The 27,283-nt window shown below is 41.8% G+C and overlaps 1 long non-coding RNA gene across 1 annotated transcript in view; it reads left to right on the top strand.

The window, feature by feature from the left end:
- The first annotated feature begins 14,143 nt into the window (after nt 1–14,143).
- LOC135972978 (uncharacterized) overlaps nt 14,144–27,283 on the top strand; it is a 60,852-nt gene continuing 47,712 nt past the window's right edge. Inside the window, exon 1 of the long non-coding RNA XR_010589611.1 lies at nt 14,144–14,264. This is a non-coding gene — a long non-coding RNA (uncharacterized LOC135972978). The remainder of the gene's footprint in view (nt 14,265–27,283) is intronic.

Genomic DNA, 27,283 nt, shown 5'->3' with positions numbered 1-27,283 from the left:
AATTCAAAACCAACCTTATATCAGACTGATAACAGTGACTTATTACGTGAATATATGTGCAGTGAAACTTGCACTAGGCACCACACTAAGATAGGCCTCCTGTCTTAAATGACCAATTTATAGGATCCCCACGCATTACAGTTTTATCTGATACACCTCTGCTACGTGACTGTTTTGCTAGTTCCTTGGGTGGTCACTTACAGGGGGGCTTTAGCTGGGCTCTTATCTCATCAATAGAAAGGTTAATGCTTTTATAGCATTTGTGCTACATTCCTTTGTGCTGCTTGGAACAGAAGAAAATAAATTGTTTTTACACCATTAACTGTTGCTGTTCCATTAACATTAAAACAAATATGTGCAACTCAGGCCCAAAGCCTACCTTGTATAGTGGTGGATGCACTGTGCATGGGCAGGGGCAGGGTGTTGCTAGCATGCACCCTTACAGCACTCAAGAGAATTCTACAACAAGGTTGTTGACATACCAAAGCCTTGAGTCGAGAGGGCATGAACTATTGCCGAGTGGGTGTAGTCATGCCCCCATCTCCCAAAGGCATAAGCTGCATATACCTGTGTATACAACAGGTATAGGCCTTGTCTACACCGGCGTCATGTAGGACACTTGTAGCCGCACATGGCAGTGAAGAGCAGACTGTACCCCCTTGTGGCATGTAGCTACAGGTGAAGTGTACCTACATACAGCAGCGAAAGGCTCCGGCAACTTGGCAAGAGAGGGGCAGCAGGGGAAGGCTCTAGCAGGGGGAGGCAACGGGACACTACACTGCTAAAAATAGCAGAATAGACATGGGAAGTAGTGCTGTGTATGGTACATACCCTAAGATTCTGCCATGTCCTTCCTTTATTTATTGAAGCTTGGCCTCGCTGTCTGCACCGCTATTTATACCTGTACTAGGGGCACTAGCTGCATGACACCGTACGTATAGACAGAGACTTAAAAGAAGGACGTATTACCCACTGAGTTGTTCCCTTGTCACACTAAGTCTCCGGCCTTGCATTGGAAGTATGGTGCTGGGACCCATAACATGACTGGCCCCACTTTGCTCCCCACCCATTGGGCAGCTCTATATAGCAAAAGTAAGATTTTGCCCTAGAAGTTCATGATGAAAATCTCCCTTGGTGCATTTGCACTTTTCCTATAATCTACCAGCTCACTAGTATCCTTCTACTTAGGCTTAGATGCAGGCAATATGATCAGAGCTAGTGATGTACAAACCTCAGACTTAGTATGCTTAGCAAAATCTTGTCTGAGCCTCTTGGATGGTCTAGAAACCTCATGAGAATGGCCTTTCTTGTACCATTTCTGGTACTCCAAGGTCCTCTGGAGTCCTTTCAGCATGTTCAGGCACATTTGCCTCTACCACTGGCTGGCTCCCAAAAAGGAAAAATAATGAGGACAATGTAAATATATCCAGAGAGCCACTTTTTCCCAAACACCAAAGGAGGAGTTGGTTTGTTCTGAATTGGGAGAGAATGTTCCAGCCGGTTCTTGCTTTGCTCATCCCCAGCTAGAACATGTTTGGTTGACTATGTGGAAAAGTGAGTTCTTAGAGCAGGCTGTTTAAGTACAAAGGAGGCCTGGAGAGAACTGCTGACTTTACAGATCAGATAAACTGTATTAGCTAGCCATATAGATGGAGTTTTGCCCTTAACTTTCAATGTATCTATTCTGCACAGGAACCTTTTGTTCTTGCAACGATCCCATACAGAACGGTGACCACAGAGGAGGCAATCGAAGTGATAAACAAAAATAAAATAACCCCTCAAGAAGCCATTCCCGTGTCAGTGCACTTCAGTATACAAAAGCACTGTTGCTTTTTCTATAGAAACTCACAGAACGGTAGCCCTGCACATCCATTTTATACATGTCTGTGTGTGGCTGAACTTCTAAGGGCTAGTCTGGCCCTTGCAGTCTGCCTTGAGTAAGAGCCAGTGCAAAGCTGCACTGCCCCAGGATTTGAGAGTCACAATTCAGTCCCTGCTTCCCTTTGTTCCCTGGGGAAAGTAATCTACGCAAGCCCTTTCCCTGGTGCAGCTCTCTTTTCTTCATACACTGACACAGCTGTCTTGGTCAGCTGGGTCAGAATGCTCGCTCTGCCTCCTCCATACTCACCCTAATTTTAGCTGCTCTCTCTCTCTCTCTCTCTCTCTCTCTCTCTCTCTCTCGTTGTGCTCCATAAGGTGGATAGTCCACCAGAAAGAGGACTCTTTACTGCCCTCTGTAGGCGTATTGGCCAGCTCCTGGGCCCTATCTATTTTTGCAGGAGTTCAATGTAATTGAGCTAAGCTGACTGGGTTTCTGCTCTTTAACTTTTTTAATCTATTGTACAGATCTGTACTTCAAGCTGGTCACAGCAAATGAAGGTAGATGAATGACAGCAAACGAAGGTAAATAAGCCCTTATCCCAGTGCCAGTGATATAACTGTCTGCTTTGGCACCACACACCTCTTCTATTGATCTCTAGACATCTCTTTACCACTGAGATTTTCCAGATACCAGATACACGGGGTTGACTGAGTACAGAGTCTTGCTCCGTGCTCTCTGTTTTTAGTGAAAATGAGCTTCATCTTTGTTCAGTGAGTGGTATTGCCTGGTGACCTCTGAACCAATGCAAACCCCTGGAGCACTGAAATTAGACTTTAGTCTGGAAGGACCTGTACTAACAGATGACCTGTTATTTCATCTTGAACAGCAGCAGCAGAGCAGTGTTGGCACATGGCATTTAGAGCTCTGTCTTTGTATATGTTAGGAATTTTGATCCCCTCCCCCCCTAAAGCCTGGAGACAAACCTGAACCTTATTTCAAGTTTGGATCAGTGTAGATGAGCCCTGACGGCCTCTTTCTAGCCTCTTTCCCTCTCTGATCCCTGTGCTGCCCCACACCCAGCCTCTGATACAATTAATAATCCTCCCTACCTCCACTTGAGCTAGCCAACCTGAACCCTAACGCCACTCCATTCACCTCCTCCCCTCTCACCCCGTTCCTGACTCTGGCTCTCTTCCCACTCATATCTCCCTGACTCTCCCTTTCACTGGCACCTGAGCCAAATCTTGTCCCCTTTTCCACGTCACTGTCACCTCACTACCTTTGAAGATCCATCGGGCAGAACCAATTTAATGGGCCCAGGCAAGGCTGTCGCTTTTCCTCCCACTTTCCGTCAGACCCCAGAATGCACAGTGAGCCTCTGAAGCTAAAAGCAAACAAGAGAAGCCAATCTCCTCCATTTTTTGCACATTCTGGCGCTTCATATATTTGTTACTTACTCAATTGGAGGCTACTTTCAGTTCAACGTCGCTGGACAAGACAGCAATACCAACACTTCCCATCTTCCTAATATTCTTCCCTCATGCGCTCGCTGTTCAAAACTGTAACTCTTTACAGGCCCTCTGTGGCTGCCAACATCTTATATCTCTTATCCACCTACAGCAAGGCTACCTCTACTCTCCTGCATAATCTGCTGTGGATCTATTTGAAGATGTGAGCAGCTGCAGAAGAAAGGGCAAATTCCACAGTGTTTAAGATGTCCTCAACCATCACAGTTCCTGGCTGAACTCACAAGATATCCAGGGTTTAACCTGTCTAGTTGTGATACCTGTCATCTCCTTATGTATGGATGGATTGAGTGTGAGAGATGCAAGGGACAGAGTTAAGGTTATTTGGCATAATTTAGTTCTGCATTTAACTTTGAATTTCTTAGCTTTCAGATGACTATTTCACAAAATGACATTTTAATACATTTCCCCCCTCTTTATGCCAAAAACATAAATCCAGTTTTGAGAAGATATTTTCCCTCTCAGATTGTCAAAGGAGCAGGAATAAAGGTTTAATGGCACAGGCCATAATTTTATGCAAACTCAGATGATGCCAGTTGTCCAAGTAAATTCAGCAGAATAGTTGGTTTGAAATATTTGTCCATGTGATTGGGGTGTAATGGTTTCGGTCTGATCTTGCAACCAGTCCACATGCAGAACATCTATTAACTGGAAAGGGACGTGGACTGGGCCTTACCCTAAAGCAAAGATTATTCAAATTTTGGCCATGTTCTTGCAAAGACATGCTTAATTTACACACCATGACTAGTCCCACTGGCCTCGGTAAAACTACTCAAAGTAAAATTGAGAACATGCATAATTTTTTGCAAGATTAGGGACTTGGGTTGTAAAAGTTAGTTGTAAGTAACTAAACTGTGGAGGGACGGAACAGCTTTACTTGCTGATTGGTGGTTTCCTATTGTACAGGAGTACACAAACCCCCTTGTTACTACACTGTATGCTGCTCTGAGGAAACATGAATTTACAAATGTGTTCAGACAGCATTATTATCCTAAAGAAACAGGAGCAGAGAGAAAAACAAGAGAAGAAAATGTTGCAATAACAAGACGTCTAATTCAAGTTTTCAGTGTTATGTGTAGACTGGAAGCTACTGGTGAAAGGCTGCCAAAAAGCAAATTTACTGGTAAATATGAGTTCATAATGAAAAGGAAAAAAAAAATAACCTGACTTTTTCGCACCAGTTTCATGCCACTTCCATTTGATTGCACAGGGAAGTGGGCATGAATACAGACTGAGAGCAATGCAGACCGAGAGAATAATGAAAGCATTCCTAGAAGAACTAAGCTTTTCAGCTCTGCATTTATTTTCAGAGTGTAGAGCTATATTTTTCAATATGCAGTGGATAAAACATAGAGGTCCTACTTATAATCAGATTAGAATGGGCTAACGGGTTCTGATACATCCCTCTCTTCCTCCCCAGACCACTTTGGGGCAAAATTCAAACCAAACACTTTGAGGTTCAAAGAAGTTCAGTTACATTTTAAAAAATATATATTTTCAATTGCCTCTGTACTTCCTTGTTCTTGTTCTGTACTTCCAGATCTGGAGTGCAAGTGTCCAAATACAGAGAGGTTCAATCCAATTTTGCAGATCCATAATGCCTGATTAAGCATCTAAATCCTGGGGTACTTACCCTTTTGAGGTTCACTATTCTGGGGGCAACAGTAGCTCTAATTTGTTTACACACAAGCTCAGTTTCCATATAGTGATTGGTAAGTACACTAACCTGGTCACCTTTAAACTATACATAGGACAGTCAAGAAATGTGTGATACCTTCCCTCACACAAGTGCTTAAAGTCCCTAGGCAGATAGGGTCCTATGCCTACTTGAATTGTCTCCAGCTTCTTGGTGACTGCCCTGGTGTATGCTATCAGTCTTAAAAAGTATTCTTTTGTCATATGTGACCATCACAGCACCAGATGAAACTGAGTGGATGACATTGTATTAGATGTGCCCAGAGGTTCTGCTTTCTAGAGAGGGTGCCTCTTGGACTGATGAAACACAAACGTTGCATCTGTTCATCTATCTCTATCACCTATGGGGTTTATAGTTTGCCATTCATCTGGTGTCTACAGTAGGTATCACAGTATCCATCCATATACAGTAGAACCCCATGTATCGGAGCCTCCATGACCTGGCTCTCTGTATTAACTAAACAACCAGCTTACACACAGGAATACAGTACTGGAAATTGATGTCGCCTCCATGGCAATACTATTGTAACTGTTGCATCTTTTCAGCCTTGTAAAATGACCATGACTATTAGGTGAAAATGTGTAGTACTGTCATTGTATGCTAAAATAAAAAAGGAGAATCACTGGCAAAAATAGCCCAAGATTATAACATTGGAAAGCGACTCCATGATTGCAATGAAGAAGAAAACCTCTCATCTAAACCAACACAAACTGTCACATAATGTCTACACTACCTGCCAGATCCGCGGGCAGCGATCAATCCAGCGGGGATTGATTTATCACGTCTAGTCTAGATGCGATAAATCAATCCCCGAGCGCTCTCCCGTCGACTCCTGTACTCCAGCTCCACGAGAGGCGCAAGCGGAATCGACGGGCAGGGCCGGCTCCAGGGTTTTGGCCGCCCCAAGCAGCCAAACAAAAACAAAACAAAAAAAGCTGCGATCGTGATCTCAGGCGGCAATTCGGCGGGAGGTCCTTCGCTCCGAGCAGGAGTGAGGGACCGTCCGCCGAATTGCCGCCGAATAGCTGGACGTGCCGCCCCTCTCCGGAGTGGCTGCCCCAAGCACTTGCTTGGTAAGCTGGTGCCTGGAGCCGGCCCTGTCGACGGGGGAGCAGCAGCAGTTGACTCACCGCAGTGAAGACACCACGTTAAGTCAATCTAAGTACATCAACTTCAGCTACGTTATTCACGTAGCTGAAGTTGTGTAACTTAGATCGATTCTCCCCCCCTTTCCCTCCAGTGTAGACCAGGCCTCAGATTTTTTCCAGTCATTATATGCATGAGTGCTGCTGTACCTGCCACCGTGCTGTATACAGTACTGTATTTTAATCTGATACTTTATTCACATTACATATTGTTAGTGGTTACCATTACTGTTGCTGTTGTTGCAACTTAAAATGACCATTTCTGCATTTTTAAAAAGCGGTACTCTTTACGAGAAGTAACTGTTTGTATATGCTGTAAATAAAGAAGAGGGGTATGTTTTAATGCTTTTCTGGGAAGTGTCAGCTAGTTTAAAAGCAACTCCGCATCTTAAAATAACAGATAGAACGCTCTTTGCCCGTTCTCCTGATAATCCGAATTTTTGATGATCTGATCTGGCCCTGGTCTCAATTAGACCAGATAAACGGGTTCTACTCTATTCATACCTAGGCAGATACTTTGAGTATTTTGTAAAGAAGCCACTCTGTGTTTAAAAACCCGCAAAACCAAAAAATACAAAACAAAACAAACAGCAACCCATAGACAAACACCCTCTTTACTCACAGTACTGCAGGCTGAGAATTTGCTGCTTTATTCAACTGCATCATAAACAGCGTGTGAGTGGCAGCAAGAAAGGGGTAGAGTATGGCTCCATGCCATAATACTCTAAGTAACCCACCCCATGATGACCACTTTACTACAGGGCAAACACACACACACACAATTATCCTCATGAGTCTAGGTATTACAGCCCTAAACAGGTCTAACTAAAATATACTTGCATTTTTTTAAACTAACTTTCACATAAATGACAATACTGGAGTAAGAATGTATTGTTTGGTTTGGGATGTTGCAACTGCAAATAGACTTTGTGGTCTTTTGCAAAGGACTGTATTCAAAGTAAAAAAGAAAAAAAGAAACCAACTTCATTTTACCGTCTGTGAGGGAGCAAACTGCAACAGGATACCAAGTGGGGAAAAAAGCAAATATGTCTAGCCCCTGGGGCTATTTACTATTTATACCACTGTGCCTAGATAAACTATCCCTTGAAAGAGTAGGACAAAAATAATTCTGCAACGTGGAAACAAACTACGTATTTAACGTGATTTTATGTCTGAATGGCCTCATTATAAAAACAGTCTGCTTGCAATAACTTTTTACCTTTTTGTACATTATCCAATGAACTGCTTCTTGTCACTCTCACCAGTTCAGTACTTTCATGGAACCACCTTAGTAGAAGGCCTCAGTGGTTACCGTAGAAACGTCTTCCTTCCTGGATGTTGACCCACAGTGGTTGAGGCAGCGAAAACCCAGGAGAGGCCTTGTTTAAACAGGAAAGAGCAGACAGTTTAATGGCCAGCTTTGCAGCTCTATTCCTCCACAGTTTACAGTAGTTGGGAGCAATAAAAATCATAATGAATGTTTCTTTATTTTACAGCTAACGTGGGGTTGTTGTCCTCGTTTTCAGCAGATCACAACCGGAGGACATGCAGAAACAGCCTATTGTCAAGCTGGCGCAGAACAATGCTGTTCACTCACAGAAAGCTGGGGCTTGGGTAAATGTTTCCCTGATGTAAAAAGGCTTTGTCCTTTGAATAAAATGTACATGCTCAAGCTTATAGATGCGTTCATAAGTGACTAGCACAAGGGAGGCAGTCTGAGAATCTATATATAATGTCACTCTTCAAGTGTTTGACCATGCTTATTATATGTTCGTGTTATGAAATGCCTGCACAAAAATAAGATGTGTCCATGTGTCCGTAAGAGAGAGACAACTGGAAAAATCCCTCTCAGGATGGACCTTATGGGTTTTTTTTTGTTTATTTATTATTTTGTGGTTGTATTCCAATGCAAATAGCAAACATGTTCCTAATGGACAGTGTCCACATTACAAATGAGTCAAAGCATCTGGCAAAAAGCAACAGAGGGTCCTGTGGCACCTTTAAGACTAACAGAAGTATTGGGAGCATAAGCTTTCGTGGGTAAGAACCTCACGTCTTCAGATGTAAGTAAGTCCCTCTGTTGCTTTTTACAGATTCAGACTAACACGGCTACCCCTCTGATACAAAGCATCTGGCATTACTTCACATGGGTGTTGCAATAGAGGCTCCCTCCAGATTAGGAATGAGGCCAGGGGTCAGACTGGGGCAAAAAAGGAGGAGGTATTCTTCCTTCCTCCACCCACAGAATAAGGTCCACTCATGGGAGTTGTCAAAATGAGATGCCAACGCAGTAGAGATTGTCGCAGATGTTTAGTAGATGATCATGTGTACTCCGGGCTCCAGAGACACTTATATATGCCTTGGGGCCTGGTTCCTTCTTGACTGGGGGCAGGGGCGGCTCTATGTATTTTGCCGCCCCAAGCATGGCAGTCAGGCGGCTTTCAGCGGCGCGCCTGCGGGAGGTCTGCCGGTCCCGCGGCTTCAGCGTACCCACCGCCAAATTGCCGCCGAAGCCATGGGACCGGCGGACCTCCTGCAGGCATGCTGGTACGTTGGTGCCTGGAGCCACCCCTGACTGGGGGAAAAGAAATTGATGGTATCTCCCAAACATAGCCTACTTGTAGCACGGAAGTGAGACATTGTTCACAATACATTGTGAAGTTCTGATCCTCCCTCTCCTTTCTTACAGGAGGAATACAATAGTTAACACTGATGACATTTAAATGATCATCCCTGGGCATCTGGGGTTAGTACCTGACTGTGGTAAATGGGGCAGTTCACACCTCTCAGAGCTATTCTTCCAGGCTCTCTGCAGACGCCGTATCAGTTACACTCCATTCACATTTGTGAGGTTTTCTTTACTACCACTACAACTAGAGACTCATGTTTTTTATTAAAGAAAAACCGATTCTGGAGAACGAGAGAGGTGTCAAGACACTGTACCACTCTGTACCATCTATTTTTGAGCCTGAATTGAGTCACTTTGTTAGAATAGTGGGAAAAGTCTGTACTATGCCTGTCTGCGATGTATCTGTTGTTTTGTTGATAAATCTTTGGATAAATCTTCATTCTTAAAGGCAGTTAATCTAGCACATTTCACAGGAGGGAAAATTCACTTACAGAAACAAATTAAACAAACAGGAAGAGCTGTAACTAACAAAAACAATCAGTTACTCAAGAATATTTCTCGTCAACTTTTTGAACAGCTTAAAATTCAGAAAGCAGATTTTCCAAGCTATAAAAAATGCAACTCAGTCATAGAATTTTAGAATCTGGACTATCAAATAGCAAGCTGTGGACAGGAACTGATGAGATACAAGTCTCTAAAGAAACTGAAGATTCACGAGTGATCAGAGTAGCATAAAAATGTAAAGCCTAAAAATTAAAATAGGTCCAGAGATAAATAAGACAGCTGATCCTAAGCCTGAGAGGTACGAGCTGTGAGGAGAGACTGAAGACTCTTAATCCACACAATTTAAAAATCTTAAAATGGTTGAGGAGATTAATTTGGGTGTGTGTATAAATCTTAAATGGTATAGATAATGTCCATGAGAGTTATTGCTGTTAGCTCAGCAGTAATAATAGAAAGGGAGAAAACAAACCCAGAGGCCAACCATTAGGTAGTCTTTTCCTCATCAAAGGATAATAGATGTAAGGAATGACCCAGGTACCAGGCACAGTTAAGGCAGAGACACTGAGGTCATATAAGAAACCATTTAACTCTCGAGGGAGACTGGCTATTTGATAAGGATGAGCTGTGATGGACTAAATTGCTTTTATTTCTTTTCAGGCATGTCTCAAGTTCTAATCATTTAATGTTTCCAATGATACAACAACAGACAAGGTTTAAGTACCTTCATGCAAGAGTCAAATAGCCTCCTGGTGACATGTTTAAATTAATATGAGGACAACTGCTCCAGAAAGCAATGGCAAACAAATATTTATTAGCTGTTCCAAAGAGCCACAGTCATAAATGTTTGCTTTTGGATTACAGAAGTTTTCACGTTTTTATTGAAACCAGTGCTAAAGAGTGCTAAAGCTTTATGCCTAACTGAGGTAACATCTGTAACTCCACCATTTACTGCCTTCTGGTAATAAAAACAATCAGAATTTGTTTTATTATGCGGTGCATAGTCCTCTTTCAGTCAACTGAGAAGATGCCAAGTACAGGCTTTAAATTATCATTTTATGTGAGTGAAATTGCTCCTGGCTTGACTATATGGTCGATTGCCTCTGATTTTGTGGTCCGTTGTGTTCTTTTGAGAACAACTGGCCCCTTCCTGGGCAAACAGCTCCTGTTAATGACCATGCACTGACACAAAATGGTTTAATAAACAAGGGTGAAATGGACATCATTAGCGTTGGTTATTGAATTAAGCCATAAAGTGATATCTAAAGAACACCCAAACATGTTCTGTTGCATTGAAAACTTTTATGAATTAGTAACTCAGAACAAAACACAAGGGCCAGAGTTTTCAAAAACAGGAGCCTAAAGTCAGGCTCAAAAGTCTGTATTTTAGCACCTGAATAAATAGCCAGATATCCAAAAGCGCTGAACATCCAAGAACTCATTTTTACTTCATTGGGAGCTACACGTAAGATACGGTACTATTCAAGGTGAGTAATAATACCAGAATCTGGCCCTGTGTATATGCATGAATTCTTATATCTAGAGCATTTAATAAACTCCTGCATCTCTGTACAACATATATAGATGTACGGCGTATGCTCTCTTACATGGTCAAACTAGCCCATCATGGAGGTGCACATTAAGATTGAACAGCAGCTGAGCTCCTTTAAATAAATTGTTTAATGCTAATATTTTAATAGTATTTTCTAGCTATCAAAAATCTATTGTGCTTTGACCAAGATTTTAAAAAAAGAGAAACTTAAATTTCAGCTCCCAAATCCATATGTAGGCTCCTAAATAAGAGTTCAATCCTGGAAGGGGCTGAGCACTTTGGTCCAGACCCAGCAAAGAATTTAGGCTCCAGTTCAGCAAAGTGCATAAGTACTTGCCTAACTAGAAACGTGTCACTTTACTTCAATGGTGCTTAAGTACCTTGTGGAATGGGGGCCGTATGCATCTCCCATTGCGGTCAGAGTCCTGCAAACTTTGCAGAGTTGAGCAGCCAGATTTTCAAATTTGCTTAGTAGAGAGCAGCTCCCATCAGGTACTTATTTAGAACTATGCTTTTTTTGGTTGAATTCTGCAGCATTAGCTATTGGCATCGTGTGCTGGGAATTACAGACAAGCGAGAAGGCCTGGTCCCTGTCCAGAAAGGAGAACAATCTAAGAGGTTGCAGATGAGATTTTTCAGTCGTGCTCAGCACTCACCTAATTCTGCTCCCATTGAAGTCAGAGGTAAACTGTGCAGCTCAGTAAGATAGAAATAATGATTTTATATCAGAGTTTATAATTTACAAAACAACAAACATTGTGGAAAGACCCTGAAATCTGCAAATTTACATGCCAGCAGGTAATGTTGGGCCCTCACCACAAGAGCACCCCTTGTGTCAGGGCATGATGTTGCAAGGGGTCCTCATCTCCGGCACCCCCTGCTGGCCACTTCCTTGGCCCTGCAATGGCCTTTCTCTGTCCATGTCTTCTCCCAAGCCTCTGTCTGGGGATTCTGTGGCCTAGCCCTCTGGCCAAGTTCACTCCCTTTCCAGGGGTGACAATGAGCCAAGTATCCATTCAAACTATTACATCTTCCTCCCCCTTGAGTCACTCTGCAGCCTTCTCCTCTGCCTCTACTCCTGGGCCCTGCAGAGTTCCCCCTTCTTCTCCAGCTCTATTCCCCCTCCCTTCCCCAGTTTACCTTGAGGCAGTTTACCTCAAGGACGTCCCTGCCCCTTACAAGCCCTATCTCAAGGCATCGCCCACAGGTACCTAACCTTCTCCCTGTGGGTTTTTTCTAGGCCAGCTTTCCAAGAGAGGGACCCCTCCTTGTTCCTCTCTCCTTTGTCTCCTCCTCTCCGTTGGGTTCAGCTTTGTTTAAGTACACCTCCACATTCTAATTAAGTTCCATCACACCCAGCTAGGATCATTAATTACCACTAAACTGCTATATCATAGGCAAGGCTGAGGGGTAGCTGCTAGGTCACAGCTAAGGCTGAGCTCAGCTTGTCTTAAAGGGCCTGCCTGCCTGTGACACTACCATTCTTCTTCTTCTATAGTTATTATTAACAAAGCATCATAACTATTCCTGGTATGAAGGTCATGCATTATTATTAATATTGGGAAGACAGTGCTATACGTCTCAGTGAGAAAAGGTCTTGCAGGTAAATTATCCCATTAGCAGGCATCGTCTGTGCCCGAGTCCTCTCTGGCTAAGCAGAGAGAATATGCATTGTGATGTCACAAAAGCGTCTAGAGGCGTTCCACAGCTCTACTGAGAACTTCAGTGCCTAGTAAACATACTTGAAAGCTATTGCTCAACCTCTGCTCGTATAATATCCTCAATTACCTAATTATATTTCATTAATATCTAATATTTTTCAAACTTGGACACCCTCCAAAATGGACACTATTTAGATTGGGTGCCCTTGAAAAGCTCCGTTTGAGGGCTCAGACTACCATTTTAAATGCAGGGAATATCTCCCAAACTAGCAGAAGCTTTCAAAACCAAAGGAACCTTTATTGTTGTACATGCCAGGTGACAAGTTTAGCCAGGAAGTTGTTTTTGAGTTCTGTGTCGAAATTTGAAGCAACAGTCTTTTTTCCAGTGGGGAAAAAATGTGGGGTTTATTTAGCTACACATGTCAGAAAAATGGCAAAAAAGATTTTACTCTCTTTTTCTTAAATGTTCACCTTTCAGCCAAGACCAAACATGGAAAATTTCATCCCCAAAGGGGGATCTTTTTGGAAAGTTGCAGGTGAAGGCAAACGGGGGTTATAATAATTGAAACTGATTTGCAATCTTAATACTGTAATAGCATTTGTTCCTCATCTATTGACTCAAGACGAACAAGGAACGGCTGCTGGGGTCAACACAATGGCTTTGCCAAATGCTGTCACATGGGGTTGGGGAGTGAGATCTGGGCTATCATTCATTGGAAGAACTGAATGTGTGTGATTGGACAGTTGATCCCAGCTTCTTGAAGCAACACCCTCCCAGGCTTCCTTGGAAAGCAAGGAGCAATTGTCTTGGAGGGGATCTTTGCTCTCAGCTGCAAAACGAGTGCTGAAAATATTTTCAAGCTGGAGGCTATGATAGAGGATCGTAGAAAGGAAGCGACAGCTCAGAATGAAAGTAGATTATTGACATGCATTTATTTATTAGTATTAATATTAATAAAAAGCATTTTCTATAACAAGTTAAGATCGTGACTTCATTTCTTGGGTTAGTGAGGCAAATAAAACCCCGTGCTTGGATGCCTGGACTGAAAGGGAATAAAACATGGAATGACTGTCTGCCATATGTGGCAAGCAGTGATACATTACATAAACAGTCAATGGCTGATTCTGTGCTTATTTATACCAGTTTTACATTGACGTAACTGCATTGACTTCGGTGGCGTTACTGCAGGTTTACACTAGTGTGAAGAAAAATAGAATCAAGGCCTCTTTTTTTCCTCTCTGCTGAGCTAGTTTCTATGTAACCTCAAACCCAGGCTAAAATATTTGGTAAAACCTGGATGGTAATCTCCCATTTTTCCTCTGAAGGAGCCAACCTCTTTCTTAGTGTGGAAGGTGAATTTTACAGTGACACTGCAATTTGTTCTCCTGTGCTTATCTTTGTCCAGAGAACAGGACTTTTGAGATAAACCTGGGAGGTTGTCCAAAACCTCCCTATGTCACACATCCATTTCTTGTACTTTAGGAATAGGTAATGTAAGAGTTGAAAGGTGAAGGTTATTGGCAGTTCTTGTTTATTTCACCAAGAGCCCAGAGATGGGAAACATCTGGCACTTACACACCATGTAAGCCTTAAAAACAAAGAGACCTAGACTTTAGTCTGGCTGAGCAAGCACTGGGATAAAAGCTAATGACAGGCTGCTTATTTAGAAGGATCATAATACAGAACAGCCATGTAGGCAACCAAAGAGGATCCAAGAGACGGAATATGAAGGTAAAATTTAGCTTTGTGGTTCCAAGCTTAAGGATCAGATTCTGATCTGTTACACTAATGTCTATCCTTTCCTGTAGCTCTTAAATAGTGCATAGGACCCTCTGAATTTCACCCACAATTTAAAAAAAAAAAATAGCTAACTGTTCATAGTGATAATCAAAAATGAGGATGATGAAAATTATTGTTAGTATATTTATTATGGTACACCTACATGGCCCAATAAAGGTTGGGGCCCTAGATGCTGTAACATTTATAGAGGATGAGATAGTCTCCAATCCCAAAATGCTTGTAATCTAAATAGGTGAGACAAAGGGCGGAAGGAGATATAGACACAGAGAGATGATGTGACTTGTTCGAGGTCACACAGTGGGACACTGCCAGAGCTGGGACTAGAAAGCAAGTCTCCTGACTCCCACAAGAGTTTGAGTCACTGGCTCTCAGTGGTGATATGTCTTGAATTAAAACACGCAGAAGTAGCAATGGGAGTGATTGGACACACATTCTGAATTCAAATAGATGGTGATTCTGTAAGAAGGGTCAGGGGTAATGGAGAGAGGGATTCTGTGCATTATATACTCCATCAATATAAATGGAGAAAACATAAGTAAAGCGAGAAGACAATAATGTCTGGATTTGCCAAAAGCATGTTTGCAGATAGTAGTTTGATGTATTTCTTTAGGCACCAAATAAGCATCACTTGACAAAAGGCAGTTAGGTAAACAAACTGAAACTCAGGAGTAGTTTTATCTGCATATGTGTCTTCCTGAAGGGCTTTGAATGGGAAATTCAAAAGTTCCAGGCACCCAACTTTAAATAGGAATTGGGCACCTAACTCATTTAGGTGCTTTTGAAAATCCCACCCTTTGTGCTTTTGGAAACATTGAAAATGGTCATTTAGGCTGGATACACTCCTCCATTTTGCTGCCTCTTCTTTTACATGCCACAAAAATGGCTAGTTGCATGTGAACCATACCGTGATTTCAATATCCATTCCACACACTGTGTGTTATATGGGAAAGCCAGATTCTGTCATGTTTTTGTCTAAGTTGCATGAAAATTGACCTTATTTGTCATGGAAAAATCTCTTTGGAGGAAAAATAGATCACAATGCCTACACCCATGTACCATTTCATATCCTAGGGACACATTGCACCATTACCAGGAGTCTCTGTTCACATGCTTCACTATCTTATGTTCACAAGTTCAAGCATGTGGCAATCTGTTTGGTGACGGTGCATGAAACTCGGAGATTTAAAGCTAACATTATCTTTTGAATTTGGTCCCAAAAGTTTAAAGGTCCAATCATGCAACAAAGTTGAGGGCATTTAGCACATTTCAGGAGGTGTATGGTACCTAGAGGAGTCAGGATTTTTGGACTCCTTCTAGGTGTCTAATTTTGAACACCTAAAAACGCCTTGAAAATTTGGAAGTTAAATCTTAAAGCATTATTGATTATGCAAGAGAAAAGACCTGCAGCAGCTGTACAACCAGCAGTGTGGTATAAACCTAAAACTTTCTAGGCTAAAATCATGAGCATCTACCATTTGAAGATAGGACTAAAGATGGAAGTTTCAAAAAATAACTATGAGACTTAGGAGCAAAAATCTTACTGACAGTCACACAAATGCTTTTGAAAATCCTCTCCTAAACCTCTTAGTTATCAGCAGTAACAGACTCCTAAACCTCTTTTGTGTAACAGCCACTGGAGGGTGACACAGACCCAGATCTAGCCTACACTTAAAAGTTTGGTTGACAGAGCTACAGTGTTTCGGGGTGTGAAAAATTCATACCCCGTGCACTGCATTTAAGCCAACCTAACCCCCGGTGTAGGTGCGGCTAGGTCAATAGAATTCCTTTCTCTACCTAGAGATGGATTACCTACAGCACTGGAAAAACCCTTTCCATCGCTGTAAGAAGTGTCTACGCTGTGGCACTACAGCGACATAGCTGCAACGCTGTATCTCTGCTGCTATAGTACCGGTAGTGTAGATGTGGCTCTTGTCTCTCCATGGATGAGTTACCTACACCCCTTGCTTGGAAATGCTTGTCCTGAGTGTCTGGGGCCAACCGGAGTTCAAAGACACTGCTGAGCACCACTTGAGCATAAGGATTAATGGCCTTTCCAATGCCTGTTTAAGTCAATGGAAAGCCTCCCTCTGATTTGAATGGCTCTGGATCCGGGGCTAAATCCATTAGCTGGAGGCAATAACACACTCATGTAGGGAACAGCCATCAGAAGGGGACAAAAGCTCACACTCCTGGCATGGGCTACAGGCACAATAACAACCTCAAGCAGAGTTTATATGAAGCAGAGTGAAAAATTCATACAGCAAGAATTTCCCAGACAAAATTAGTTTGCAGCTCCATTTCTTGCAATGATCGGTCTTTGCTAACCATCTGGAACAGGACAGCCATGTTGTTGCCTCAGCAATCAGATATTCATGTATACTATATTTCTTCCGAAACAATACAAACATTTAAAAAAAAAAACATGATTAAATGGCGGTTTTATGGCTTTAGCAGTGGGGTAAATTAATGCTGCTTTATTACAGCATTTTAAAGGTTGACGTTTTTTGCCTACACTTTACAGTTTGCCTATAGTGGGACAGGTCCACTAAAGCTGCAGAACAGAGATGCAAATTACACCTCCCTGAGCTATTGAGGCCTCATGCATTATAGGGGGAAACTTGCCCCAAGGAAGCACAGGCACTGTTGCTATGCAACAATCCCTGGGGGTTTCTGCTGAGGGAGCAGCTATGCATCCCACCTGTGCTCCGTACAAACTCTGAAGCCAAGGGCTGTTGAAGAAAAGTGATGAATAAACACCTACATTGGACAGCCTTGCTACATCACCGTCCTGGTCAGTGTGACTCATGTTTTGAATGGTGGTTCCCCAGTTGCAAGATGTGGTTGTATAAGCCAGGATTCCTGGGCTATGTTCCCAGCTTTGCCCCAACATCACTGTGACCACTTACCATCTTGTTAGCTGCACAAGGGGTATAATACAATACCTTCCAGGGGTTTTGTGGGGTGGTCAGATTCTTGGATAACAGGCATTATATACATGTATTAATTATTAACTATTATTTAATGAAATTGTCCACTTCTGTGCAAATAAGGCCGGTGCTCAACATTTGTAGTTGCCCAGCAGCTCCTCAGCTTGACGCATTAGACGTACATCATGAACCACAAATAAGTAAATAAATTAATAGTTGATTAAAACTAAAGCATGAATTGTTTGAGTTATTGAAAATTATCCATGACACTGTATAAAGATGCAATGGAAATACAAACTCACATTAATAATCCGAGTACAGAAGTGAAACACCAGGAATGGGTCTCTTTCAAGACAATGGGCTTGATTTTCCTCTAACTCTGTAAAACTCAGTGGAATTACACTGATGTAAAACTAGTGTAAGTCAGAGGAGAATCAGGTCCTAGACTTTAACTAGAATGCTTAGGTAGACAATTTTTCACTCCATGCATCTGATGAAGTGGGTTATAGCCCATGAAAGCTTATGCCCAAATAAATTTGTTAGTCTCTAAGGTGCCACAAGAACTCCTCGTTGTTTTAGGTAGACAAGGTGGGTGAGGTAATATCTTTTATTGGAGCAACTTATTTTGGTGAGCGGGATAAGCTTTTGAGCTACACAGCTCTGTGTAACTCGAAAGCTTGTCTCTCTCACCAGCAGAAAATGGTCCAATAAAAGATATTACCTCACCAGCCTTGTTTCTCTAATATTCTGAGACCAACATGGCTGCAACAACACTGCATAGAAGAATGCTTACGTCTCATTTGAGAATATGCCACTTCCTGCTTCCAAAGGCTTGTATTTGTAATTGACTAATAAGCATGTGCTTTGTCACTGTGTTTTTCTGATTTTAAATTGAATTGAAAGAACAGACTCACATCTGAAGTCAGCCCCCGTGTTGAAACACTGGCAGTCTGGCTGTATGGAAGCTGATCTTCCAGGACAGCTCCTTTGTCTGGTGCTCCAAACAATTTATGCACATGGCATTTGGCAATGCAACAGGAAATTAAAGGCTGTAGGAAAGCAACCTTTGGCCTTTAATTCACTTTTTAATAAAATCATTAAAAGAAACTTACTCCCTGCCAGACATAATGGGAAGTTGCCTTAATGATACTTTTAAACAAAGCACGTTCACTCAGATGTATGCATGGCCTGTTCTTAGCTTCAATTTTTTTATTTATGTGTTTGCAAGCATGAAAATGGCTTGAATTATAAAGTCAGATAGATAATCTTATGTAAGTCTGCCATGGATCTGATAACAATTCAAGTTTAAATCTTGTATGCTCTGTTTTCCCACTGCACAAAGAAGAATTAAAAACATTCAGTATAAACAGCTTTCATCTTAGATCAAGAGAACAGCAGCAACAATAACAAACAAGAACAAAGAGAGCACAGAGTGTGTGTGTGTCTTCTCTAACAATCTGCACTGAACGTTGAGAACAAAATGGCCACTGCACTCTACACGTAGGGAAAATGCATAGAAATTTATATCTACAGTGTGCAGGAACAAAAAGCCATCGGTTTCATAGCTATAAACACCATACTGCAGTTCTTACTCAGGTAAGACTCCCATTGACTTTCAGAGTTGGCCTTACGTGGTCATACAAGCAATTGAGAAAAATTCATGGGGCTCTCAGGCTAGACTGTGTCAAACCTCAGAATGTAATTGTTAAATGTCTTTTGTTTATGAGACATTCATAACTTACAGCTTTCACATGGAAGAGTCTATTTAATCAATCCTATTCGATGATAAAAAGCAACAGAGGGGCCTGTGGCACCTTTAAGACTAACAGATGTATTGGAGCATAAGCTTTCGTGGGTGAATGTGCATCTGACGAAGTGAGCATTCACCCCCGAAAGCTTATGCTCCAATACATCTGTTAGTCTTAAAGGTGCCACAGGACCCTCTGTTACTTTTTACAGATCCAGACTAACACAGCTACCCCTCTGATACCTATTAGATGATCTGAGTCAGTAGAAATGAAGTTATGAGAAGGGGCTCTTTAAAAAAAAAGTCAGCCCTTTACTTAAACCTAAGATGGGCCAACTATTCCCTTCAGTTACAACTGTGAAGTTTAAGAAGGTTGAATGGGTGTGTAGCTTACAGCAGAATTTGTCCTCACATATTTCAGATCTCGAGCATTTTCATTGTACAGAAAAATATATGATGAAATAAATCCAGTAGGTAGTTTTCTACAATCTATAAATTCTAAGCTCAACACGCGCAGTAGCTTTTATGTAAGATGTTGTAAAAGTAAATTTACATCATATGTCAAACATTACACATATGTATGTAAAGAACAACATTGATTCTGGTCATAAAAAAAAATCTATGTGTATCTATAAAATCAGCAAGCTGTGTCCTAAGGTGGTTTGGAAAGGGGCATATAGCACATTTGTTTCTTGAACGGATGATTTATAAATGACTGATATTTACATACTTCTAATTTCTGCTTCAGAGATTTACTGAGGGACTAAAGATTGGGTCCATTTAATCTATCAATACTGGTGGAAATACTGGTGACATAATACCTTAGGAGGTTGCCTGTGCTGTGTGTGTTTGGTGTCCAGTCAGGCTAACGTCTAAATCCACATTTCAGTTATAATGGCCGTGGTAAAGGAAAGGAGTGGGCTTAAACTGAATGGTTAAAAAGTTTAGGATGGAAATTAAAAGAGTGGGTGTATTAGTTGTAACTATCTATCTGTGTATCTACACTGTGCTCATCGCCATAGGACATAATCACCTTGCCTTATTAGAAATAGTATTACGCTAGCGCCTTGAGGCTCAAACTGAGAATAAGGCCTCTGGTATGCAGGTGCTCAACTTGCTCTGAAGACCTTACAATCCAAGGGACAGATTGTATCATCCTTACACTGAGTAGTATCTTACCCCACAAGAAGTCCTGTTCATTTAATGGCACTTCTATTGGTCTCCATGGACCTTCTTGGACTGTTCCATGTGCACAATCTGGCCCTAAAAAAAAAGAAGCTAAAATTGTTTAGATTTCTATTTCTATCTAATTTATTAAATAATCAGAACAATAGGGTCCACTGACTAGAAGTGTAGTGGTAGAAATCTTCCCTCCAAGAGATGGACTTTCTGATTAGCATAGCATTAAAAGCCATGTTATGCCCTCAGAAATTTCCCGCAGAGGGCTTGAAAAGTAGCAAAAATCCTGCTAAAAAAGCCCCACATTTTTCAAAGGGGTGAGTCTGTACTTACTCTTCTTTCTGACTTTTGGAGCCCCTCCCCTGCATTTGGTATTCCACACCTTTGGGTGGAGGTAGTAGAGGGACAGGGAAAAGGTAGAGCCAGAAGGAAGACCTGTCTATGGTCTCATTATGCTGCACAGCTGTGGGGATTTACTTGCATAAGAGAAAGCTGATTCTGGAAAACATGTGAAGAACATGAGTATTTTCAGAAAATTTTCCACTCTGTTTTTAATGCAATTTTATTTACTCATTTGGGTGGAGGACAGCTTTTTTTTTTTTTTTTTTTGGCTGGCTCTGTCCCCATTCTTGGCTTCAGCTCCCTATGGCTGAGTAATGAAGAGGACGCCACCTACTCCCCTAGGAAAAGAGGTTTTCTGAACTACAGACTGATTGGGAAAGGAGCCCTGTGCACCTTTCTCACGGAAGAAGCTGAATGGAAAACTCCACACAGAGAACAATATATTTACAAACTAAGCTCTGGCTGATGGTTCACCAACTCAGTAGGAATCAATTGTGTGGAGGCAACTGGATACAGGGACAGATTCTTAGCTGGTGTAAATCAACTCCCATTGACTACTAAAGAATCCCCTTGACCTCAGTAGAGCTACGACTTATTTCCTTGTATTACTTTCCCATCTATCTGTATCCATCTGTCGTCTCTTAGCTTGTATTTAGACTGTAAGCTTTCTGGGGCAGGGACCATCTATTTTTGTTCAGCACCAAGTACAACATGATTCTGGTCTATAACGAGGGCTCCTAGGCACTACAGTAGTATAAAGACTATACCAACTTGAGGATCTTACTCTCAGAATATTTATGATGCATATACTGTGGTACACACAAATTCAAACATTTTAAAATTATGTTTATTTTCCTGCCAAATTGCATAGAGCAAATTACTCTGATAAAAAATATATAACATTAGTTTCTTTTCTTAGGACCTGACCCAGTGCTTATTGAAGTCAATGACAATCTTTCCATTTTGTCTGATCAGGGCCTTAGAGTTAAGCTTTCATTTTGGATACATGATAGGTTTTATGGAAGAGCATAGACCAGACCAAACCAGACTTGCTTGATACTGGGCCCTGGTTGTCTTCAGAGATTTGCAAGTCTTTCAACAAACTTGGGATGAACTTCAGCCTTTTAATGGAAAGTATAGCCAGGCAAGTTTTAGATGGTTTCAATTTTTGCAAGTTTTTTTTTTTTAGCACAAGTTAATACAAAATGTTAATTCATACAAATGTATATCTGAGTAGCATATGACTTCCTGTGTGACCTTGGGCAAGTGACATAGGAATTTTTTTTAAAAGCACCCATGTGACTGCAGGATCTGAGTCAAGGTGCCCAGGTTTGAAAATTGGGTCCTCGAGGGTAGTTCACGAAGTACTCTGAATAACTTAATCCAAACTGATCTATCGTCTTAAAATTTGTATGCAGCCACTATTGTATGTCTTCCTGTCCAGAAGGAAATGTTTCTAGGTGTGAGCAGTGGTAAGAATACATAGCAGAACCTGGAAGGAAGACAGACCAAAAAAGAGGGAGTAATGCCAAGTGAGGGATCTGCTTGTAATGAATGGACAGGAATGCTCTGAGAACATTAACTCCCTGTGTTCCACATATGCCACTTTTCAGATAGCTCGCTTTGGGCCTGATCCAAAGCCAACTGAAGTCAATGAAAGATTCTCATTGACTTGATGGGCTTTGAATCCGACCGTTTGTCTCTTGGCCCACTCTACTTCTCTCATGGTGTCCTGCATGCCAGACATAACCTCTCAATGGAAGTATGCAAGTATCCCTCTATCTCCTCCTCAGAATACTTCTAAAAAGCCAGGAAGCATTCTGGCTATGATCACCACATGTGAGTGTGTTTGGTCTGCAGCATATTCGCCTGTGCAGTTAGCCTGTAAGCTCTTAAGGGAAAGGACCTTATTTGTCTGGCACAGCTCAGCTATTGCACTGTGCAGTTTACAATTTGAATGCTATATATGTAATATTAAGTAAACCAATATTATGTGCCTGATTCTCATTCGTCTCATTTATACTTAAAAGTTGGCGTACCTGTAATTTATGCCCAATTTAAGGCCTTTTTACACTGTCAGAGCAGTATAAAGGGGTCTTATTATAAATAGAACCTTTAAGAACAATACATAATCATGATAAAACACCCAGTGCCCAATAACCATTGTATGCACTCCTGATTGAAAAGAGCAAAAGAAAATTGAAAAAAATTGAGATAGAACAATTTGCTGGAAATAAGAGTTTAAGATGAAGAATCCAGACAAAAAAGTATGGATAGTTTTTTTTCTTCATCATACAAGCTGGAGCATATTTCCCCCATAAAACAAGTAGATGGAATATCCAGGTATATTCATAACAGAATATTTCGGCAATCATAGGCAAAGGAGTGAGGCATAAAGATGGAGTGCAGAGAAATGTTCTCTACTCCTGTTGTTAGCCATCACACTCACTGCACAGAGAAAGCCCAAGTTATCAACACTACATATAACGGGCATTCATTTGGCGGCTTGTCCAGGGGCTCCTCTATAATTAATAATCTGTCACATTACGTGTTTGGATTTTTTTAAAGCAATCAGTCTCACACACACACATATTTTACGGCTTTAACAGATGTAGTACAATTCACAGGGGTGGTGTATGTGGGGGAACTAATGTGAGACAGGATGTTTGGTTCTGTAGTTTTAATTTAAAATGGATGTTTTACAGCGCTTAGTTACACTCTAGAAAAAGAATGAATGGGCATGTGAGCACACCCATTTTGGGAATGTTATTGGCTGAAGAGATGAAAGTTTCAATGTTGCTCATTGCTTCCTGCTTGCAATCAAGCTCATGCAACCATTACCAAAATTAAACCTTGCCACACCCTGAACAAGATGTGTTAGCAGATCCACTATCATAAATAAATGGAGTGACATGCTCTACTGCCTATGGCAGAGTTATATTCAAAAATGCCCATAAGGCACCACTTCTGCAATAGGATCCCTCTGGGTGAACATTTATCCCTGTCCATATCTGATTGTAGGATCATCTTAAAATTTATACAATTAAGCCCAAACTTTGGTTTTTATAGTTGTCCCAATAATTCTCCTTTTGTTTACCCTAACTGTCCCAAATCTGGGGAAATAAATCCTTTATAAATACATGTTGAAATTGCATTGTTGAAATACTGGCATGCACAGCATGGAATTAAAAAAACAGTTTAAAAACAAAACAAAACTAAAGTGGTTTGTTATAAAAATGCATCCCTATCTTGACTAATGCAAGCAGTACTGTCCCAGCTCCTCACTCTGTGAAAGTGCCTCATTCCGTGAAATCGAGCACCACATGTTTAAAAGAAACAAAACACTGAAGCAAGATTCTCCATCACCGACATTTTTAAAATCAAGATTAGATGATTTCTAAGAGATATGGATTAGTTCTGGGAAGTCCTATGGTCTGTTTTATACAGGAGGTCAGATTAGATGATCACAATGATCACTTCTGGTTTTAAAATGATTTTTGGCCACTGCATTACAGGTGGATTTGATCTGCCTTTACTGAAGCTGAATCTGCCATGCGAGCCACATGGATACCTCAAATGCTGGGTTTTTGACACCCATTGCCTAGACTGTCATCGTTACTCTGGCATCTGACATAGGTTTTTAGAGATCTTTGTGATACCTTTAGCATGAAAGGCAAATTCAATGCCTGCTCCTGCAGCTCTCGCTCAGGATTTGAAAGGATTTTTGCTTCAGGAGGGATCAGACCTTTTCCCCAAGTCACTCCCAAATTATGCTAAGCCGGAACTCCTCGTGACTGAATGGTGTGTGGGTTCATGATGAAGACACCATGTTAACACATCAGACAGCGCACGGTATGGTCCCTGGCATTAAACTCATTGGCAAAAGAAGCATAAAGTAAAAAACAAAGCCTCTTCTTATTTCAAATAATCACATGAAGCTGTGCCCCTGAATCCTCTATTGCTAACCTATAAATCAACTTCACTTATGTAAGTGTACAAGTTCAAGTTGAAGTTATCAAGGGTGACTGCTCGAGTGACATCCTGTACGTCAGACCCAGAAACTGACCGACCCTTTTCTTCCTTTTGCCAGAGAGACAAATGGTGAGAACGTGTCAGATTTTATCTCAAAATAATGTTTTTAGCTGGGGAAATAGAAAACACCGAGCTGGAAATGAATTATTTCTAGATGCATGTTACAACCCTTTCCTGACAAGGGCTTTATTTTTTAGAAAAGAACTGTAAACAAGGAAACATCTAAACACTGACAGGGCTGAACTCTGAAGAGGCACATTACCAAGAAGATCTCAAACTCCTCATTCCAGAAGCCAAATTACTCACAACCAGATTCTATCCTGTGCCAAAGCCCTGCTTGATGTTCTGGTCTGTGCTCCCTGGTAATACAGAGAGTAGCTGCTAGGCTGCTGTAAGTTACATCACTGACACAGAATCCTTAATGAAGCATGATTGACTCCTGATGGGACAACCTGAGACTTTAACAAACTCAGAGAACTTGTAGATAAGATACCATGGGTAGAAAGACGGGTCCCTGAGGGGAAAAGGAGTTCAGGAGAGCTGGCAGTTTCTCAAGGTGACAATATTAAAGGCACAGCTGAAAACTCTCATGCCATGCTAAGTAGTGGACCTACTTTAGTCTTTCGCTTGCTCCTAATGTATTATAATAACCTCTTCTTATTGCCTTTTATGTTCCTTAGCGGGGAAGGAGAGCTAATAACTGATGACATCAAGAAGACTGAGGTGTTTAATGCCTATTGTGCTTCAGTCTCTACTAAAAGTGCTAATGGTGACCAGATACGCCTCACAATTAATCAGGGCCGGCTTTAGGCCACCTCCCCCAATTCCCCAGAATCGGGCCCCACGCCTTAGGCACCTTTTAAATTTTTTTTACTCACCTGGGTCTTCGGCGGCATTTCGGCGGGGTAGGGGGAGGTCTTCAGTACTGTGGAAGACCCGGAGCCGAGTGAAGGACCCCCCGCCACCGAAGTGCCGTGGAAGAGCCGGAGCCGAGTGAAGGACCCCCCGCCACCGAAGTGCCGTGGAAGAGCCGGAGCTGAGTGAAGGACCCCTTGCCGCCGAAGACCCGGACCTCCGCTGGGTATTTGAATCGGGCCCCGCAGGTTCTAAAGCCAGCCTTGCAATTAATATTCACGAAAAGGGGGAAGTAACACAAGCCAAAATAGGGAAAGAACAGGTTAAAGAACATTTAGAGAAGTTGGATGTTTTCAAATCCATGGGGCCTGATGAAATTAATGCTAAGGTGCTTAAGGAACTATCTGAAGTAATCTCAGAACCATTAGCCATTATCTTTGAGAAATCATGGAGGATGGGTGAGGTCCCAGAGGGCTGAACAAGAGGAAACATAACACCTATCTTTAAAAAGGGGAAGAGAATGGGAAATTAAAGACCAGTAAGCCTAGCTTTGATACCTAGAAAGGTACTGGAACAAATTATTAAACAAACAATTTGTAAGCACCTAGAGGATAATAGCATTATAAGGAATAGCCAGCATGGCTTTGCCAAAAACAACTCATGCCAAATCAAACTAATTTCCTTCTCTGACGGGGTTAATGTCCTAATGGATGAGGGGAAACAGTAGACAAGATATATTTTGATTTTAGTGAGGCATTTGACACAGTCCCACATGACATTCTCATAAGCAAACTAGGGAAATGTGGTCTAGATGAAATTACTATAAGGTGGGTGGACAACTGGTTTAAAGACTATACTCAAAGAGTAGTTATCAATGGTTCATTAACTAACTGGGAGGCCTTATCTAGTGGGATCCTGCAGGGGTCAGTCCTGGGTCCAGTACTATTCAAATATTTTCATTAATGCCTTGGATAATGGAGTGGTGAGTATGCTTATAAAATTTGCAAATGACACCAATCTGAGAGGGGGTTGCAAGCACTTTGGAGTACAGGATTAGAATTCAAATCAACCTTGACACATTGGAGAAGTGGTCTGAATTCAGCAGGATGAAAACCAATAAAGATAAGTGTAAAGTACTTCACTTAGGAAGGGAAAATCAAATGCACAACTACAAAATGGGGAAAAACTGGCTAGGCGGTAGTCCTGCTGAAAAGGATCTGTGGGTATAATGGATCACAAATGGATTATAAGACAATAATGTGATGCAGTTGTGAAAAGGCATTATTATTACCTGGCTCTTCCTAGTAACTGAGATTACCCCCCCACAAGAGGGGTATCCTCAGTGCAAGAGGATACCATGACATCATCTGGAAGGAGGGTCCCAACTATTGGATTCTTTCCTTCTGCTCCAGTTTAATGCTCTCCTTCCCTGAGATTTTCATCCTCCTTAACAGCACAGAGGCTGTCAGACGGGGGGTGTCCCTGAAGTGTCCTCTGGGTACCTCTCTGTCTCAGCTCTTCCAGCTGAGTCACTCTGGCCTCAAGAGCCCGTACGGTGTCTCTGAGGGCCGTGAGCTAGCTGTTTGCACGGCATGCACACATACGCCATCTGTCCACAAGGCAGGTAGTCATACGTACTGCATTCAGTGCAATAAACTGGATAGCCCCCACTCTGCTGCTGGACTTCTGCCTGCACTATTTTTACTCTTACAGGGTTTTTCGGTTTGTTTGATTGGTTTGTGGAGGGGTGGGGGGAGGGATTATTGGCCTACATTTAGAATATGTCTGTTAGGTGTATCTGCCTGTCACACTCCTTCACAATATTCCTCCTTTCACAAGCTCCTCTGGTCTCTTAGGAGCTGGCTTTT

Source organism: Chrysemys picta, chromosome 8, assembly GCF_011386835.1.
Source record: "Chrysemys picta bellii isolate R12L10 chromosome 8, ASM1138683v2, whole genome shotgun sequence".
NCBI classification, from domain to species: Eukaryota; Metazoa; Chordata; order Testudines; family Emydidae; genus Chrysemys; species Chrysemys picta.
The sequence above is the reverse complement of the archived record's forward strand: the minus strand, read 5'-3'. Positions and strand labels throughout refer to the sequence as shown.